At 43.0% G+C, this 19,502-nt stretch overlaps 1 protein-coding gene across 1 annotated transcript in view; it reads left to right on the top strand.

The window, feature by feature from the left end:
* The window catches only part of STK32B (serine/threonine kinase 32B), a 400,430-nt gene that overhangs the window by 79,332 nt on the left and 301,596 nt on the right, over nucleotides 1-19,502 (top strand). The gene's annotated exons all lie outside the window — the stretch shown is intronic.

Here is a 19,502-nt window from a genome sequence, read left to right as displayed (position 1 = left end):
ACAGAGGCATACATGCACCCTAGTATTTATAACAGCATTATCTACAATAGCCAAATTATAGAAACAGCGCAAGTGTCCACTGAGTGATGAATGTGGTGTATATATATGTGTGTTTGATGAAATATTACTCAGCCTTCAAAAAGAATGAAATCTTGCCATTTGCAACAGCATGGATGGGTTAGAGAGTATTATGCTAAGTGAAATAAGTCAGTCAGAGAAGGACAAATAAATGATTCCACTCACATGTGGGATTTAAGAAGCAAATGAGAAAAAAAGAGAGGCAAACCAAGAAACAGACTTTTAACTATAGAGAACAAATTGATGGTTACCAGAATGGAGGTGGGTGCAGGAATGGGTGAAATAGGTGATGGAAATTAAGGAGTGGACTTGTTGTGATGAGCACTGGGTATTGTATGAAAGTGTTGAATCACTATATTGTATACCTGAAACTAATATTATGCTGTATGTTAACTAACTGGAATTTAAATAAAATCAAATAAAAACTTTAAAAAGGAAGAGTCAGTGGGTTAGGAAGGAGTGAGGTATGCATATGTCATCTACCAACCCACACTTCTGGGTATTTGAAAGAATTGAAATCGGTGTCTTAAAGAGATATTAGCATTCCCATGTTCATGACAGCTCTATATATTGTAGCCAAGAAGTGGTAACAACCTACATGTCTATCAACAGGTGAATAGATAAGGGAAATGCTCTGTGGACATACCTTAGAATTCTGTTCATTCTTAGAAAGAAGGAAATTCTTCATAACAGAATGGATATACCTTGAGGACATCATGCCAAGGGAAATAAGCTAGTCACAGCAAGATAAGTGTTACATGATTCTCTTTATATGAGTTATCCAAAATAATCAAATTCATAGAATCAAAGAGTAGACTGATAGTTGTCAGAGCCTGGAGGAGAGGGAGATGGGAACTTACTAACCAATGGGCATAAAGTTTCAGTTAGACAAGATGAATAAGCTCGAGAGATCTGCTACAACATTTTATCTATGAAGTACTGTATGCTGGAAACCTATAACGTGGTTTCTCCCTGGAAACAGGAGGAAATTCACAACCTGAAAAGTAATGAGGTTGAAGCAGTGATCAAAAACCTCCCAACAAAACAAGAGTCCAGGACCTGACAGATTCCCTGGGGAATTCTACAAAACATTCAAAGAAGAAGTAATACCTACTCTCCTGAAGTTGTTTCAAAAAAAGAAAACAGAAGGAAAACTCGCAGACTCTATGAGGCCAGCATTACCTTGATCTCAAAATCAGGCAAAGACCCCCATCAAAAAGGAAAATTTCAGACCAACAACCCTGATGAATATGGATGCCAAAATTCTCAACAAGATCTTAGATTAAAGGATCCAACAGTACATTAAAAAGATTATCCATCACGACCAGGCGGGATTTATCCCTGGGATGCAAAGGAGGTTGAACATCCCCAAATCAATCAATGTGATAGAACACATTAATAAGACAAGAGAGAAGAACCAGTTGGTCCTCTCAATTGATGCAGAAAAAAGTATTTGACAAAATACAGTATCCTTTCCTGATTAAAACACTTCAGAGTATAGGGATAGAGGGAACATTCCCCAATTTCATAAAAAGCCCTTTATGAAAAGCCCACAGCGAATATCATTCTCAGTGGGGAAAAGCTGAGAGCCTTTCCCTTCAGATCAGGAACAGGACAAGAATGCCCACTCTTACCACTGTTGTTCAACATAGTATTAAAAGTCCTAGCAACAGCAATCAGACAACAAAAAGAAATAAAATGTATTCAAATTGGCAAAGAAGAAGTCAAACTTTCTCTCTTTGCAGATGACATGATACTTTATGTGGAAAACCCCAAAGACCACCCCTCAATTTCTAGAACTCATAGAGCAATTCAGTAATGTGGCAGGATACAAAATCAATGCACAGAAATGAGTTGTTTTCCTATACACCAACAATGTAACTGTGGAAAGAGAAATTAGGGAATTGATTCCATTTACAATAGCACCAAAAACCATAAGATACCCTGGAATAAACCTAGCCAAAGAGGTGAAGGATCTATACTTGAGGAACTACAGAACAATCTTGGAAGAAACTGAAGACATAAAAAGATGGAAAACCATTTCCATGCTCATGGATCAAAAGAATAAACATTGTTAAAATGTCTGTGCTGCCCAGAGCAATTTAAACTTTCAATGCCATCCCAATCAAAATACGAGAGGTATTTTTCAAAGTGCTGAAACAAACAATCTTAAAATTTGTATGGAACCAGAAAAGACCCCGAATCACTAAGGAAATGTTGAAAAAGAAAAACAAAGTTGGGGGCATCACTTTGCCTGATTTCAAGCTTTACTACAAAGCTGTGATCACCAAGACACCAAGGTACTGCACAAAAACAGACACATAGATCAATGGTACAGAGTAGAGAGCCCAGATAGGGACCTTCCATTCTACAGTCCACTACAGTCTACTAATCTTTAACAAAGTGGCAAAGAATATCCAATGGAAATAAGACAGTATCTTCAATAAATGATGCTGGGAAACCTTTACAGTTGTATACAGAAGAATGAAACTCAACCATATGCTTACACCATACACAAAGATAAACTCTAAATGGACGAAAGACCTCAGTATGAGACAGGAATCCATCAAAATCCTAGAGGAGAACATAGGCAGTAACCTCTTCGACATCGACCACAGCAACTTCTTTCAAGACATGTCTCTAAAGACAAGGGAAACAAAAGCAAATATGAACTTTTGGGACTTCATCAAGATAAAAAGTTTTTGCACAGAAAAGGAAACAGTCAACAAAACAAAGGGACAGCCCATGGGATGGGAGAAGATATTTGCAAATGACACTACAGTTAAAGGGCTGATATCCAAGATCTATAAAGAACTTCTCAAACTCAATACCCAGCAAACAGATAATCATGTCAAAAAGTGGGCAGTGACGTGAACAGACACTTCTCCAAAGAAGACATACAAATAGCTAGCAGACAGAGTGTTCATCCTTATTAACCATCAGGGAGATTCAAGTCAAAACCACATTGAGATACCACCTTTTACCAGTTAGAATGGCAAAAATTGACAAGGCAAGAAAAACAAATGTTGGAGAGAATGTGAAGAAAGAGGAACCCTTTTATACTGTTGGCAGGAATACAATCCGGTATAGCCACTTGGGAAAACCATGTGGTGGTTCCTCAAAAAGTTGAAAATAGAGCTATCCTGCGACCCAGCAATTGCACTACTGGGTATTTACCCTGAAGATAAAGACATAGTGAAAAGAAGGGCCGCATGCCTTGAGTGTACATTGCAGCAATATCCACAATCACCAAACTGTGGAGAGAACTGAGATGCCCTTCAACAGATGAATGGATAAAGGAGATATGGTCCATATATACAATGGAAGATGAATATTCAACTTTTGCATCAATATGGACAGAACTGGAAAAGATTATGCTAAGTGAAATAAGTCAAGCAATAGAGTCAGTTATCATATGGTTTCAGTTATTTGTGGAACATAAGGAATAACATGGAGGATATTAGGAAAAGGAAGGAAAAAACGAAGGGGGGATATCAGAGGGGGAGATGAACCATGAGAAACTATGGACTCTGGGAAACAAACTGAGGGTTTTAGAGGGGAGGGGGTGGGGAGATGGATTAGTCCAGTGATGGGTATTAAGGAGGGCATGTATTGCATGGAGCATTGGGGGTTATATGCAAATAATGAACCGTAGAACACTGCATCAAAACTAATGATGTACCATATGGTAACTAACATAACACAATAAAAAAAAAAGGAAGTATCGTATGCTTAAAAATTTGTTAAGAGAGTAGATCTCATGTGAAGTATTCTTACCACAAAAAATAAAATTGAAAATAAACAAAACAAAAATAAACTGAGTCTCTGGCACACCAAAAAGAAAATAATAAACATCGCTGGCCCCCAGAAGCCCCTCTCATGCTTTCTTTCACTTGTCTGCTCCAAAAGGTTACCATTGCTCTGACTTTGTGACTTTCATTTGGGTTTTTTCAGGTTCCGAACTTTGTATAAAAGCAAACCCGTCATGTGTTTTCTTTTGTATGTGACGTTTTTATTCACCATTCTGTTATGTTTCTAAGGATCACTTGTACTGTTTCAGGCAGTGGTAAGAGTGTTTACTCTTGCTGGTGTCTTGATTTTCAGGGTTGAGTGTATTGCAGTCTATCTGTTCTCTTGAAGGGTTTTGGGTTGTTTCCAGTTTGGGGCTGGAACAAGTCTTGCCTATTGTCTGGCACATGGTGTTTGATGTACCTGCAACTTTTTGGATATTCACTTTAGAATGGAATTGCAAGGTCACACGTAAATGCTCAGCCCCGATTTTCATGTTTTTACCAATTTCCACCCCCCCCCGCTAACAATACATAAGAATTCTAGTTTTTCCATATCTTGGCCAACATTTAGTATTGTCATTCTTTACAATCTTAGAAATTCTAATGGGTGTGTAATAACACTGCAGTGTGATTTCAATTTCTAGCTCCCCGGTGCCTGATAAGACTCAGCGTATTTGTGTATGTATATTGGCCATCTTGGTACTTTTTTATGAAACACCTGTTTAAATCTTTTGCCAATAATTTTCAAATCACAGTATTTCTCTTCTTTTTACTGATTTTGAAGTGTTCTTGATATGTGTGTTTTTTTAATTAGGGATTTTTAAAAAATTTAATTTTCTTTCTGTGGTCCAGAATTCATTGTTTAGGCTCCACACCCAGTGCTCCATTCAATCCGTGCCCTCCATAATACCCACCACCAGGCTACCGTACCACCCTCCCACCCCCCACCCCTTCAAAACCCTCATATTGTTTTTCAGAGTCCATAGTCTCTCATGGTTCATCTCCTCCTCTAATTTCCCTCAACTACCTTCTCTCCATCTCCCCATGTTCTCCGTGTTATTTGTTATGCTCCACAAATAAGTGAAACCATATAATTGACTCTCTCTGCTTGACTTAATTCACTCAGCATAATCTCTTCCAGTCCTGTCCATGTTGATACAAAAGTTGGGTATTCATCCTTTCTGATGGAGGCATAATTCTCCATAGTGTCTTTTGATGTGTTTTAAATAAGAATCATTTGCCACGTACATGCACTTCACATATTTTCTCACACTCTGGCTTTTTCACTCTCTTAATGGTATATTTTAGGGAATAGAAATTGTTATTTTAATGTAGTCAACACAATAAATTTGTCCCTTATAATAGACATATTTTGTTTTTCCTGTTTTAAAAATCTTTGCGACATCTAAGTCACCTAGATTTTTTTCCTATATAACCTTTGACAGTATATATTTTACCTTTAATTAATGAATGAATTTCTGCCCATATAAAGTTGACTTTTATATATGGGATGAGGGAAGAAGGGGACAGTATTTATTTCCCGTTTACCCAGTACTGTGTATTGAGAAGACCATGTTAAGAGTTTGCCATCGCTGAAACAAAAACCACCAAACACTTAAAACTACTACTGTTTGTTTATTTTTTTTTAAATTTTATTTATTTGACAGACAGAGATCACAAATAGACAGAGAGGCAGGCAGAGAGAGAGAGGGAAGCAGGCTCCCCACTGAGCAGAGAGCCTGATGCGGGGCCCTGGATCTCATGACCATGGGATCATGACCTGAGCAGAAACCAGGAGTTGGATGCTTAACCAACTGAACCACCCAGGCATCCCAACTCCCCTAAATTTCTTAAATTTAGATATGATGTTTTAACTTCTCTGAGTTAGTTATTCTTCAAGATTGCCTTGGCTAGTCTTGGCCCTTTGTATGTCCATACAATTAGAGGAGCCAGTAGTCAGCTTTCTTTAAAGAATGGCTAGGATTTTGTTAACAAGGTAGACAAGTGTGGAGGACAGCTAACATGTTTAAAATACTGAGTTTTCCAGTCCGTGAGCATGGTGTATTTCTTACTATTTTTCTCTCAGTAAGGGTTGTAGAGATCCTGCACATCTTTTTAAAAATCTATTATCAGATATTTAATTAGTTAGTGTTCCGTGAATGTGATTTTAAAATGATGCATAGCAATATAATTGCTTCTTACATATTGATCTTAATGCTCTCTGTCCTTTCTAAGTTCACTTATTAAGTATATTAGTCTGTAGATTATTTTTTACTTTCTACGTATTAAGAGTTACATGAATAAAGATGTTTGATATTGTCTTTTCCAGACCTATACCTTTTATTTTACATGTGTGTCTGAGAAATAATCTAACCCCTCTAGTAAAATATTGAATAGAAATGGTGGCAATAAGCATTTTTCTCTTTTCTAGTGTCTTTAAATATCTAACCATTGAGTGTAATATTTGCTGCAGTTGTGTTATCCATACTCTTTATCAGATTGGAAAGATCTCTGCTCCTAAATTTACTGTTTTACCATGAATGGGTATTGAATATTATTAGACATTTTTAATGCAGCAATTAAAATTATTTCAAATGCCTTTTCCCCCTTCAGTCTGTTGATGTTCTGCATTTCTGGGATAAACTGAGTCTGGTCATGATGTTATCATGTAGTGTAATCATTTCTTTACATACTGCTTGCCAGGAATGGCCAGCAATCTTTGCACCAGTGGATGAAAGATTACTCCAAATTTAGCTGTGAAAGAGAAGAGAACGCAGGGGGTCAACGCTCAGAAGACCCTTTGGTCTTCTTTGCTCTGGCTTTTATTGGTCGTTCAGGATAATCACAAATCTTATAACTATTTCTCAAGCACAGGGTGTGTGACAATGGGTCTTCCTAAAACTAGGAGGATCTAATAAACAGGAAAGATAAGATATGCTTAATCTGCATGTTCTGCTAACCATAGCCTAAGGGACAATACATACATCTCTTAGATCAAAGGCAGCTGTTTGGGCTAAGAAAACTTCGGAAGGCAACTCCCTGTGGCATTCTGCGGCAGAGTGGTAGTGTAGGCCTCGGTATCCCAAAGCCCTACCCCTTCTCCGAAACCTTTCTTCCCCCCAGGGCCTCTGTGTTACATTTTAGCAAGCCAGGTAGCTCGATTCACGCTCTACATTAACCCCAACAATTGCTGGATTCAATTTGCTAATATTTTGTTCAGAATTTTTCTATCTATATTCATGAGTCAGATTGACCTGTAATTTTTCTTTCTTATTCTGTTTTCACATCAAGATTATGCTAATGTCATAAAGCACATTGGGAAATATTCCCCCTCTTTCTGTTCTCTGGAAGAATTTACACAGTTTTGGTGTTCTTTTCTATTTCCGTGGAATAATTCACCATTGAGGCCATCTGGACCTAAAGTTTTACTTGTGGCAATAGAGTTAATTGTAGATTCGACTTCCTGATAGATAATAGGACTATTCGGATTTTCTATTTATTCTTTTAGCTGTCAGCCAGAAAGTCAGGTGACTTTCATGGGTGCTTCAAGTTCATGTTCAAGTTCATGTGACATTATGTGTCTTTACATGCGAGGCTTCAGGATCGCCTGCAAACCTTAAATCTGCCAATGCTGAGAGTGTTTGACTCCAGGAAGCTGGCTTGTCTTTCTACCTCCTAGAATCACAAGTAGAAATCATGAGGAAAAACAGGAGAGTGACTAAAACAGTAATTAGTAGAGAATAGTTATGTTTAAGTCTGAAACACTCATTAGTCTTGAAGAATGGAAACCTTAAAAGGCAATTTATATGCAAACACTCCCAATATTCCTGCTGCGTAAGGTTGCACTCCATCATTAGCCTCCAAAGACCACCTTGATGGAGGATTTTTTTCCTTTTCCTTTCTCCCCCTCCTAATTGCCATGCTCTCACCAGCTTCCTTGTCAAATTAATGCAGACGAAGCCATGTTCTATCCAGAGTCTTGTCCAGTGACAAAACCATGGGCTTCATTATCCTGCAACTTCTGACATCTCGGAGTTTCAGGATATGAAAGCCAGAAGCACCCTTCCAGATTCCAAGCACTAGTGTTTCATTTTCCTAATGAGGGAGCTGAGGTCTGGGAAGAAGACACATGTTTGGGGTTAACCCTTCATTCATTTACTCCACAGATATTTATCAAATATTTATCGAATCACTGCTTTGCACTAGACACAGGAGAATAGACAATGCCCTTGTTAAGATAGACAATGAGCTGATAAATACACAAAAATAAGAGACTATGATATATGCCAGGAAGGAAAGACACAGGATGCAATGATAGGAAATGATGTGTGTGGACCTCCTTAATGGGGTTTGTTTTAGTTTGGGTGTCTCTAGAAGTTAACCCTGAGACAAGGAACCTGGTGCAAGTAGTTTGTATGGGAGGTGGTCTCGGGAAGGGAGGCAACTGATAAGAGGTATGTTATTGAGCAAATTAGTTACTACTATGGGCACCTGCAAACTCTGGAAAGTCTGAGGAATATGCCTCAGAGTCATCCCGCCCTATGTTTAAGGGACGTGGGATAGTGGTCCACCCATGCCCATCAGCCATTGGTTGAGGGCTGCTTGATTCTGGGCATTTCTCTCCTGCTGTGCAGGGCAGAGCAGAGTCCCATCACCAGACAAAGCCCTCCAGCCAAATGATGCAGCTGTTGGCAGTGTGTGCATCAAGGTGGTGAAGGTTTGAAGGGAGATGGGTGGGGCACCAGTAGTGCCTGCTACAAGTTGTATTAGGGAATAAAGAGATGCGGAACCAATAGAGTAGAGAGATTCAGATCGATAGATACATAGAGAGACATATAAGGAATTGTCATGTGCAGTTATGCAGACTGAGAAGTCCCGAGACAGCAGTCAGAAAGCTGTCATTCCAGTCTGATTCAGAAGGCCTGAGAACCAGGAGAGCCAATGGTGTAAGTTCCCGTCTGAAAGCCAGCAGGCATGAGACCCAAGGACAGCTGATGTATCAAGTCTCAATGCAGGAAAGGCTGATTTCCCCGTTCAAGACAATCAGTCAGGAGGAGTTCTTGCTTATATGGGTAAGGATTAGCTTTTCATTCTATTGAGACCCTCAACTGATTGGATGAGGCCCACCCACATTAGGGAGGACAATCTGCTTTACTGAGTCTGCTGATTCAGTTGTTAATCTCACTCAAAACACACCCAGAATCGTATTTGACCAAATATTTAGGCACCTCATGCATAAAGCTGATCATCACAAATGTGGTCCAAGAAAGTTTTTCTGTGGAGGAGAGATCTAAGAGGAGACTGGAAAAATGAACCATGGCTGGAGTTCACAGAGAGCTGGAGAAGAGTTCTAGGAGTAAGAAGAGAGGCAAGTGGCTGGCTTTCGGGGTATACAAATGGCTGTGAACCACCAAAATGAACAAGATTAATTTATTTAACAGATACAGTAGAACGTCCACTCTGTGCCAGGCACCAGGGAGAAGGGAGTGAACAGGACGTACAAGTATGCTAGTTTTGTTTTGTTTTTTTAAGATTTTATTTATTTGACAGACAGAGATTACAAGTAGGCAGAGAGGCAGGCAGAGGGATAGGAGGAAGCAGGCTCCCTGCCGAGCAGAGAGCCTGATGTAAGACTCGATCCCAGGACCCTGGGATCATAACCTGAGCTGAAGGTAGAGGCTTTAACCCACTGAGCCACCCAGGTGCCCCAAGTATGCTAGTTTTTAAGAGAAGTAGCAGACAGTAGTGAAAGGAGTAAAATATGTAGTAGTTCAGATGCAGCTTCTGTCAGTCTGGATCCCTGAGTGAGTGCAGTAAGCAGAACCAGTGGTTGATCAGTGTGGACATCGTGTATGAATGAGAAAAACAAACATTTATTATTATAAGACATCGAGATTTGGGGTTGATTTGTTGCACCGCAAAACTTAGCCCATACTGATACATGAGCCATTTTGTTAAATGGCAAAGTTCATCTCTTAACTCATCCCTTTAATACAAACACACACACACTCACACACACACACACAGCCATGCACACACACATGCACACATTCCTCTCTATCACTCAAAACCCTGTAGCTTTCCCATTGCCCTCAGGGTAAGGAGAAGCATCATTATCCAAGCCTTGGTCCCTGCCACTGGCACCTCTCTAGTGGTCTCTTGCCACTCCCTCCCTCTTAGCATCTTTGAACCTGTAGTGCTTCTGCTTGCAACAGTCTCATACTCTCTCCAGTCCCACCCGTCCTGCCTTACTTCTGACATTGCCCAACTCCTGTGCATTCTTCCAGTCTCAGTTTTAAATTAACTTTTCCATGAGAGCCTTCCCTGCCCACCCCCACCAGGTCTATTCCTTCTCACAACGTATCTTCTTAAAACTCTCACTTCTCCAAATTACAGGTGAAATCCCTGTGTAATGTCAGGCCTCTTGTTAGATTTTAGGCTCCTAGAAGACAGGGATGATGGCTGTCTTATTTCTTCTCAGCACAGAGCACTGACAATGTTGGAGAGTAAGCTCCCAGTAAATATGTATCAAATGAATAAATAAAAGATCTTTCTGACAGTTTCTCACTAGAGTGCTTTTATTAAACTCCAGATTGTCTTTCAAAAGGAAACTCAAGTAGAGAGACATAGGACTCCCTTTTGTTGCATCCAAATCTTTTCAAAGAATTCCATTCCGGCTTCCCATAAAGAGACTTTAGACTCCAAGAAGCACATCGCCAGAACACGCTGTTCCTCGTGCAGTGGCGGGGGTGCTGCTCAGAGAGACGTGTGGTGCTCTAATTGGGAGTAGTGTAAGTGCATTGTTTCATGGGCTGGTGGCATGCTGACTGTCACAGGTTGGAGCTTGTCATTTGTTTAGGCTTGCTCGGCAGCCCCAGCTCTTCCTGCGCCCATGACCCCACATTCATGAACCGTGTCAGGGAGAGACCAGCGGTTCAGACCACGTTGTGAGCCCACAGTTTGCGAGAAACATACTCTGCCAGTGAGAGAGTAGTTGGGGACATTCCCCAAGACATCATCCTGTGTTTTCAAAGATCACAATGAAATTGTGATTTAATTTGGTTAGGAACTCAGGGATTTGGGAAATTCTCAAGGGCAGTTCTCTGTGAGTGTGTTGTTGCACACTCGGTGTTACGGGTTAGCTTTGCCATGTTGCTTTACCACCTGAATGGGAGACCCCTTCTCCCTCCCGTCAGGGCGCTCCTGGTGCCCCTGGGGTCCCTCGTGTTCATTTGCACACAGTTGTCCAGTTGAGCCAAACCCAGGTCCAGTCCTTGGTCCACCCGTCTTCTCAAACAGCTGCTATCCTGAAAACAATCATAGTGGGGAGGAAAACGTGTGTCAGCTTGAAAATTGCTGTCCTACCTCTAGAAAAGATTTAGGTTGACTCAGCAGGTGCCTGAAGCATAAGCGGATGGCACTGGTGAAAACACGAATGAAGACCGAGAAAAACAAGGATGGGGCAGAAATGACGTCAGGAACAGTCTTGACATGTGCACCTTAAAAAGTCCTATGCACATTTCAGCTCTCTTGCAGCCAACAGGAATAGCGCAACGAGGATACTACCCAGTTCACAGGTCTTTACAGAGAAACCAGATGTGGAGCTGAGGAGAAGCATGTGGAGTCCTGGGCCTGAGGGGCGGAGAGCTTTTTCTAGCTGTGGCATGGTGGCTTTGCTGGTCACAGGAGCTTGGTCAGGTCCCTTGGCTCCCAGTAAACCGAGGAAAAGCTTCTCTGCTCTGCCCCCTTCCCAGGGCTGCCATGAAGGTCAGACAAAGTTGAAAACACTTTTGAACCGGAAAGAACTATACAAAGTATGAGATTTTATTATCTATGAGAAATTGATGGTATTAATTAACCTCTCTGAGCTCTGGTTATCCTAACTATAAAATCAGGCATAATATAAATCTCATAGGGTTTTTGGAAGGATGTAAATGATTTGATTCATGGTAGGACTTCTCGAATTCTTAATTCTGTCCCTTCCCAGCTTTCTCTTATGAAGCAGGAGGGTCAGCCCCTCAGATTGAAGATGTGGATGGATCCAAATTATAATGATGTGGTTTCTGCTTTGCACATTTATTGATTCTGTTACACCCTGTACACACCTGGGAGGTTGTCCACACTGACGCAGCTGTGGCACGCACATGTGCATACACGCTACGCATTTTCCTACCTAACCTTGCTGCAGTACTCTATACCTGATGCCCCTTTTGTGTTTGTCCTCAGCCTATCTACTTGCTATAGGAAGCAAAAGGGTTCCTTTGAAAACTTCAGTCAGATCACATACCAGGTCAGCCTGGGACTCTTAGTTTCCCATTGTGTTTAGATCCTCTCCAACCTCTATGAATAGCAGCCAGTGGTGCCTGCATGAACTAGCCTTCCTGCCTCTCGGTCCTCACCTCTGGGCTGCCCTTCCCACTACTCTCTGCTCCAGACACACAAGTCTTTGATCAAGTCCACAGAAACACCAAACTCATTCCTGCTCTGGACCTTTATTATACGTGCCGTTCCCCGAGCGAAGTATGAACATGTGTCTCTGTTCCCAACAGGCGGAGGCTTCTTTGCCTCTAGGTCCTATTTCAGAGGCCACCTGCTCAAAGAGGCCTTCCCTGGCCACCTGTGGAGAGCCATCTCCCCTGCTGGCCACCCGCACCCCTGCTTTATCTCCTTTATGCAGCTTTTTGCCACTTGGAAATTATCCTAGTTATTTGCTGACTTTTTCTCAGGCTTCTTGCTTAGAGGGCGAATTCCACGACTGGGGAGGCCTGTTCTGCTGACCGCTGCTTTTTGCCAAGCTCCCAGCCTGGGTCTGCCTGTGTTAAGTACTCCTGCGTGAATAACTAGGGTGTTCAACAAACGCTTGGCCAGATGGCACATGGTCGCCTCTTCTTCCCCATGTTGTCTGGTCTCCATGGGCCTGGGCTTCCATACCTTCCCTGCATTATCACTTCCTTATCCCTGCCTTTTGGACATTTGGAGGCTCTTGGGACATTTACTTTGAGAATCGCCTCCCCCACTCCCACCCTGCCGTGGAGTTTTGATACCACAGATGTATGTCATACCTGCTTGTGCTCTCTGCATGCGTTCGTGCTTTGCACATATAAGACTGAGACTATTTTTCCTCCCAGAACCCCCAGAATTTCATTTTCTGGGAGGGATTGCACACTGCAGGTGTTCCTGAGGGCAGATTGCTTCCGCATCTTCAGTGGGGTCCCCAGTATCGTATGGTTTTCTGTGCCTGGTGTGTGAAATCCTGTTGGCAGTGGAAACGAGAAGCTTGATGCCCTGTTCGCCGGGAGAGCTCATGGAAGAGCAGGAGCACGTCTAATCACTGGGGTGTCAGGCAGATGTAATGCCAGGCAGGGATGTTTTCCATTTCCATGTAGACAAAAGAGGAGATGGTTTGGTCTTTTTCTCAAAAGGAATGCTTTGGAGCTCTGCTCAACAGTGGGGAACATAAGTCCAGAGAGCTCTCATTTCCTTTTTTTCCACTCTCAAATATTGTCAGGTCCCCCCCTCCCCCGACTTCTCTTCTCAAGGTTTTATCTCCTTCCAAGAATCTGACACAACCAGAGAGGATGCTTAGCACTTTGTGTTAAGGCTGTGTGATTCTGTTACAAAGTGTTCTATTTTTTAAAATAAATTAGATAAGGACAGTTTCAGTTTTGAAAGAATGCACTCAGCTTATAGCTGAGAGGAAAGAGCATCATACATGAGCTAACAGAATTTCAAGTAACACATTTTTATAGTCTGAAAATAACGTAGTCACTTGAGCTACAAAAGTTTTAATTTTTTATTTTTTTTGCACCGACTCCATTATTTCCTTCAAGTTTTAATGATGTCTCCATCCTCCACATGCATTTGTTTCAATCGCCCATCATTTTATAAGCCCTACAGGCACCTGTTGCATGAACGCCTGCCCTATTTAGGGATAATGCATGAAATCCTGAGGATTTTTGAGATTTCCTGTCTGTCAGTAACAGAACAACAGCTGAATGGCCAGGGACAGTGATTGGGAACATACCTGGTGCCATGCTTTGTTCTGAGCGCTTTCTGGTTAGTAAATAATTTGATCTTACAATGAGCAGTCATACAGAGGCTGTTACTATTCCTTATGAGAGGTGAGGCAGCAGGTCACCAGACTGGGAAGGGAAGAGCTGGCTTCAAGTTCTGTGTGTGTAATGATGTCGTTAGAATAATGATTCACAGTAACAACAACCCGTGGTCATGGTTGTAATCGCAGTAACGCCAAGAATGAAGCACAACGGCAGGAATTCCTTAGACGAGAGCAGGTCTGCCCAGTCAGGTAGAATGCTGGATGTTCCCTGTAATTCATCTCTTAAGTTTTACAGTGACTTTTGAAGGCAAGTATTATTGCTAATCTTATTTTGCAGACATAGAAACAAAACCCTAGGAAGTCCTAGGCCACGCAGTGTTGATGAAGGGGCTGGGGCTGCAGTCGGGCCTGTCTGCACCCAAGTCTGGGCTGGGTTGCCCCCTGTGAGAGCTGAGGTGGCTCCAGCCTCTGATAACAGGCAGGATAGCCATTTGCTCAGGAAACGTGTCCTGGACACCACTTGGTGGCCAGCCACATAGAGGGGCCAGGGAAGCTAAGAAGGCCACATCCAGGCCTAGCCATGCAGATCTCCTGGGCCAGTGGGGAGGCCAGCCAGAGAAGGGAGAAACATCCACAGAAATGGGGCCAAGTGGCCATGTGTTCCCTGTGACCCTTTATTCATTCATTCATTCATTCATTCATTGATCCATTTACCAATAGTCCTACCAGGGATGCTGACCACATTTATGCCTGTGTCCTTTGGCTTGGTGGACCCCTCTGTGAGCTTTCCCCAGATGGAATCTTGTGTGGACTGAATTATGCACCCTAGCTCCTCCAATTCATATGTCAAAGCCCAAACCCTCAATGTGATTTGGAGATGGGGTTTGGAGAAGTGATTAGGTGGAGAGCAGGTCATGAGGGTGCGGCCCTGTGATGGGATTAGTGCCCTGGTAAATTGACGGAGAGAGGAGAGCTCTCTGTCTCCACCATGTGAGGGTACAGTGAGAACATAACCATCTTTGAGCTAGGGAGAGAGCTCTCACCAAGATCTAGACCTGCTAGTGTCTTGATCTTGGATGTCATGACCCCGGATCAAGGTACATAAATGTCTGTTGTTTGTGCCCCCTGGTCTGTGGTATTTGTTATACCTGCACAAGCTAAGACAGATCCCATGATACTCTCCCCATTCCCTCCTACCTCCCTGAGCTCTGTTTCTCCTCTGGGGTTCCTGCTTAGCATGCCTTCAGCTATTGGTGTCCTCTAAGTTCTGTACTCAACCCCTGCTCTTGATTCAGCATGCCCCGCCTGGGCCAACTCATTCATTTCAACCATGTTCCAGATCCCAGCTCCCTTCCAGGTGCATCCTTCTGCCATTCTTCATCCTCATAGGGATCCCAAGGTCAACATGACCCAAACCAAGGTCTCTTCTTTCTCCACAAATGATCCTTTTTTTCTCCTCCAATCTCTGCCTCCTCTGAAGCCTTCATTCTTTGTATCTCCTCAGTTCTGGGGAGCCAGAAATCATCATGGATTCCACATCTCCATCCTGTCTGGCCACATCCATTGTTCTCATTGATGTGTGTCCTGTGTCTTTCTCAGGTCTTTTCTCTCCCCATGTCCTGCTCCTGTTCAGGCACTCCCACTCCTTTGCCTGGATACTGCACATTTGCCTCTGCTCCTGACCCTTCTTCCTTAGATCCAGACTGTGGTGGGCATGGAGGATTACTGAATACAGTTTTCCCCTGATAAGCCAGGGTGCCTCATGGTGTCTAGTCCCATGCTTTTCTAACAGCAACATTCACATTGTCATCACCATTGTACTAACCTGCTAGGACCACCATAACAAAGCACCATAGACTGGGGGCTTAAACGGTCACTTATTTTCTTCTAGTCTTGGAGGCTGAAAGTCCAAGATCAAGGTGTGGGTAGGGTTGGTTCCCTCTGAGGCCTCTTTTCTTGGTGTGTAGATGGCTGTGTCCTCACACAGTCATCCCTCTGTGCCTGTCTGTGTGCTGCTCTCCTCTTCTTAGAAGGATACCAGGCCTATTGGACTAGAAGCTACCCCAATGACCTCATTTTAACTTAATCATCTCTAAAGACCCTGTCCCGAAACATGACCATGTGATGTGCTGGATCTTAGGCTTCAACACATGGATTTTCAGGGAGCATGGTTCAGCCCATGACAATTACCATCATCATTGATCATGCCACCTTTGCCATCATCCTGTCATCTGCATCATGACCATTTATCGATCACTTAGTATGAACTGGGCTCTGGCCTAAAACTTTTCATGCACAATTTCATTGATTTCCCAACACGCCTATGACCTACATTTTTTCAGGGATGGAGAAGAGAAGTGAGGTCAACCCCCCATGATGCCCACTCAAGAAAGCAGCTCTCTCATGCCCTGGCTCTGCCAAAATGTCATCATCTCCTCAGTCTGTAGGCCAGGGGAGCCCCCATGCAGCCCATCAGCTTGCAAACCAGACCCATTATTCTGACTTATGTAATTTGGCTTTCTCAGAGAGAATCAGTCCTGAACTTTTGACTATGTTCATGACATGTCTGAATGAGCAAAATGTTTCACTGTGCTTATCAAGAGATGTGGGATCTCTGTTCTTCTCCTTAAAGCAATTGGCGTTTTCTTCGCCTTGAAGCTTCCTGTTCTCATGTAAAGATGGTCCTTTCCCTGCTCCCACCTCAAAGCCTCCCGAGTTCACCCCCACTCTAGTACTTACATGATGCTTGCTTATTGTCTTGACAGGATGGTGTTTGGTTTGTTCCTGGCCCAGGGCCTGGAATAGAACCAGACCTCCAAAAAGTTCAGGAAGAAAATACAAAATAAATGGGAGATCTTGTGAACCCAAAGGGACACAAGAGGTCATGGGTATTAAAAGTATCAATGAGGCTTCTCATCTCGTTATTGTAGTTTGTGTTAGGATAATAAAGGATCAAGACTGTGCGTGTGTACGTGCCCACAGGGGCATGTGTGTGTATTTTAGGAGATACCACTACTTTTTAGGAGCTCCTGACAGTAAATTCACCATTTAACTGACTCCATACAAGGCAGAACTTTACAATGGCCCCTTCACCTTCTTACCTAACCTCCCTACTTCCATGATTATGTTACAGTACCTTGTAAAAAGAGGATTGTCTAGATGGACCTAATTTAATCACATGAGCCTTCTAAAAGCTGAGGGATTTCTCCTGAGCAGCTGCTAAAAGGAAAGTAAGAGAGGTTTGGTGCATGAGAAGGATTTGATGCACTATTAGCAATCTCTAGATGCTCAGACCCAGGGAAGAAACAGGGACCCCCATCCTACAACCACAAGGAGCTGAGTTCTGCAAGTGTATCCCCAGGACCCCTCTCCCACCCCCAGCCCTCACTACAGGCACATTTCTTGTTCTTGTCCAGGCATGTTGCCCAGTGATCTGACTGCAGCCCTCTGCTCTTGCCTTGACATAGGCTGAGGGCCCTTTCTGGCCTCTGGTTGTCCAGTTGCTCCAATGCCATTTACTGAAAGGCTGTTTTTCCTCCACTGAGTTGTTTTTGTACTTTTGTCAAAAATCAGTTGGGCATATTATGTGGATCTATTTCTGGGGTCTCTGTTCTGTCCCATTTATGCATCTGTCTATCCTTCTTTCTATGTCACTCAGTCTTGATTTTTGTAGCTATGTAGTAACTCTTAATATTGGATACAGTGAGTCCTCCTGCTTGATTGTTTTTTCTCAAGACTGTTTTAGCTATCCATAGCTAAAATACCCCACCCTCCCTTCTTGTCTTTTTTCTTTTCCCCCTTTTGACTTCACTGTCAGTAATGTCATAGAGCAAACTGCTCCCAAACCAGTGGCTTACACCAGTGAGACGTGAGCATCCTTCTCCTTTGTAGGTTGGCTCTGTTGGTCTCAGCTAGTCTCTCTCTCAGTTGTCTGGGGATTGGCTGGCTGTCACTCTGGGATGGCTTCTTCACCTGGGTATTGGGCTGCAGGCATTGCCAGTATGTCACTGTCCAGAAAGTCGTCTGCCATGTTCCTTTGGTGGAGGTAGATAAGCAAGGGGGAAGCAGATATATACAAGCACTTTGTCAAGCCTCGGCTTGAACCAAACCCAATATTATCCCACTGGCTGAATCAATCCACATCCTATGGCTGAATGGGGAAATCAGTGGGTACGGAAGTGTGCTTGACCTTGTAAGCCAGAAGGTCACCTTGCAGAGGACTTGGGTACAGGGAGGGGTGGAAAATTGGGGCAATTAATGTTGTCAGTCTATTACATCCCCATCTCCTCCCTCTGCTCCTGCTTTCTGGGAGCTGCCCTGGACCTGCACCCTAACAGACCCTCCCCCCAGGCCAACTTCACCATTAAAGATTTGGTCCCAGGAGTTGTAAGTGTCAAGTCTTGGTCTGGTGAATACCCAGCATAAACACTGAGGACCTTTAAAATTTCCAGGACCTCAAATAAATGCCAATGGAGAATGTTTGCTTATGTTTAATGAGAAGATAAATCAAAACATAATCATCTGAGTCCAAATACTGGCTCCTTTATTTCTCCTGTCTGGCTAAGTTCCTTTCAGCATTCATGGTGAATAAAGCAAATAGGCAGAACCAGTGTCCAGAGCACCTTTATCTCGGCATTGGGCTGTGGATTTGCAATACTGTCATCTGTGCAAAAGCAAAGGTAACAGACATTTTTGTGACATCAGTTATCCCCTCCTCCCCATTCTACTGATCAGTAGGTGAGTTGAAAAATACCAGTAGACTCTAAACCACGAATTAGACCCCTAATCCTATACTGTTCTTTCCCTAAAAAGATCAGGAATGGATAACTTTGCCTATATGAAAAAGGGTCACTCTTTAAGTATTCGCAAGCTCCTCTTGGAAGCCTTGCATTGAGAGCAGGCTTGGCCCTTACAGATAATTTAGTTGCATCTCTTTTTCACAAGGCTGCACAGCTGGGAGTCAGTTTGAGAAGTGACCAAAGCCTGCCTCACCCAGAACTGGTTAGCTTTGATTCTACCCCACCAGGATAAAAAGCCAATGACACAATATTTCCAAAATATATTTTTGTTTCTATAACTCAGAAAGATACAGGTGTGTTCATATAGGTATGCATGAATGTGGGCTCACTTGTTTGGTCAGCCAACCAGCCAGCCAGCCATCATTTATTGAACCTCTTCTCTGGGTGAGGAGCTCTTCTGGCTGCACTGGGGTGAATAGCATCCTTCCAAAATCCGTGTCCCCCTGGAACCTCAGAATGTGACCATATTTGGAAGTTGGATCTTTGCAGATGTAATGAGTTAAGATGAAGTCATACTGCATGAGGCCTTACTTTAATGGCTATGGTCCTTGTTGGAAGAGGAGAAGAAAGATGGAGACAGGCAGAGTGGGGAGAGGGCCATGGATCAGCAGAGCCCGAGACTGAACTAAGACAGCCAGAACCAAGAAGGATTGCCAACAGGTTCTGGAAGCTGCAGGAGGCGAGGAAGAATCCTGCTCTAGAGCATTTGGAGGGAGCACAGCCCTATCAGCACCTTGATTTCAGACTTCTGGTCTTCAGACCTGTGAGAGAGTGAAT

The sequence above is a fragment of the Mustela putorius genome, unplaced genomic scaffold (assembly GCF_011764305.1).
Source record: "Mustela putorius furo isolate JIRA1106 unplaced genomic scaffold, ASM1176430v1.1 tig00000083_pilon_pilon_pilon, whole genome shotgun sequence".
NCBI lineage: Eukaryota > Metazoa > Chordata > Mammalia > Carnivora > Mustelidae > Mustela > Mustela putorius.
This window is presented reverse-complemented; position numbering and strand designations above follow the sequence as displayed.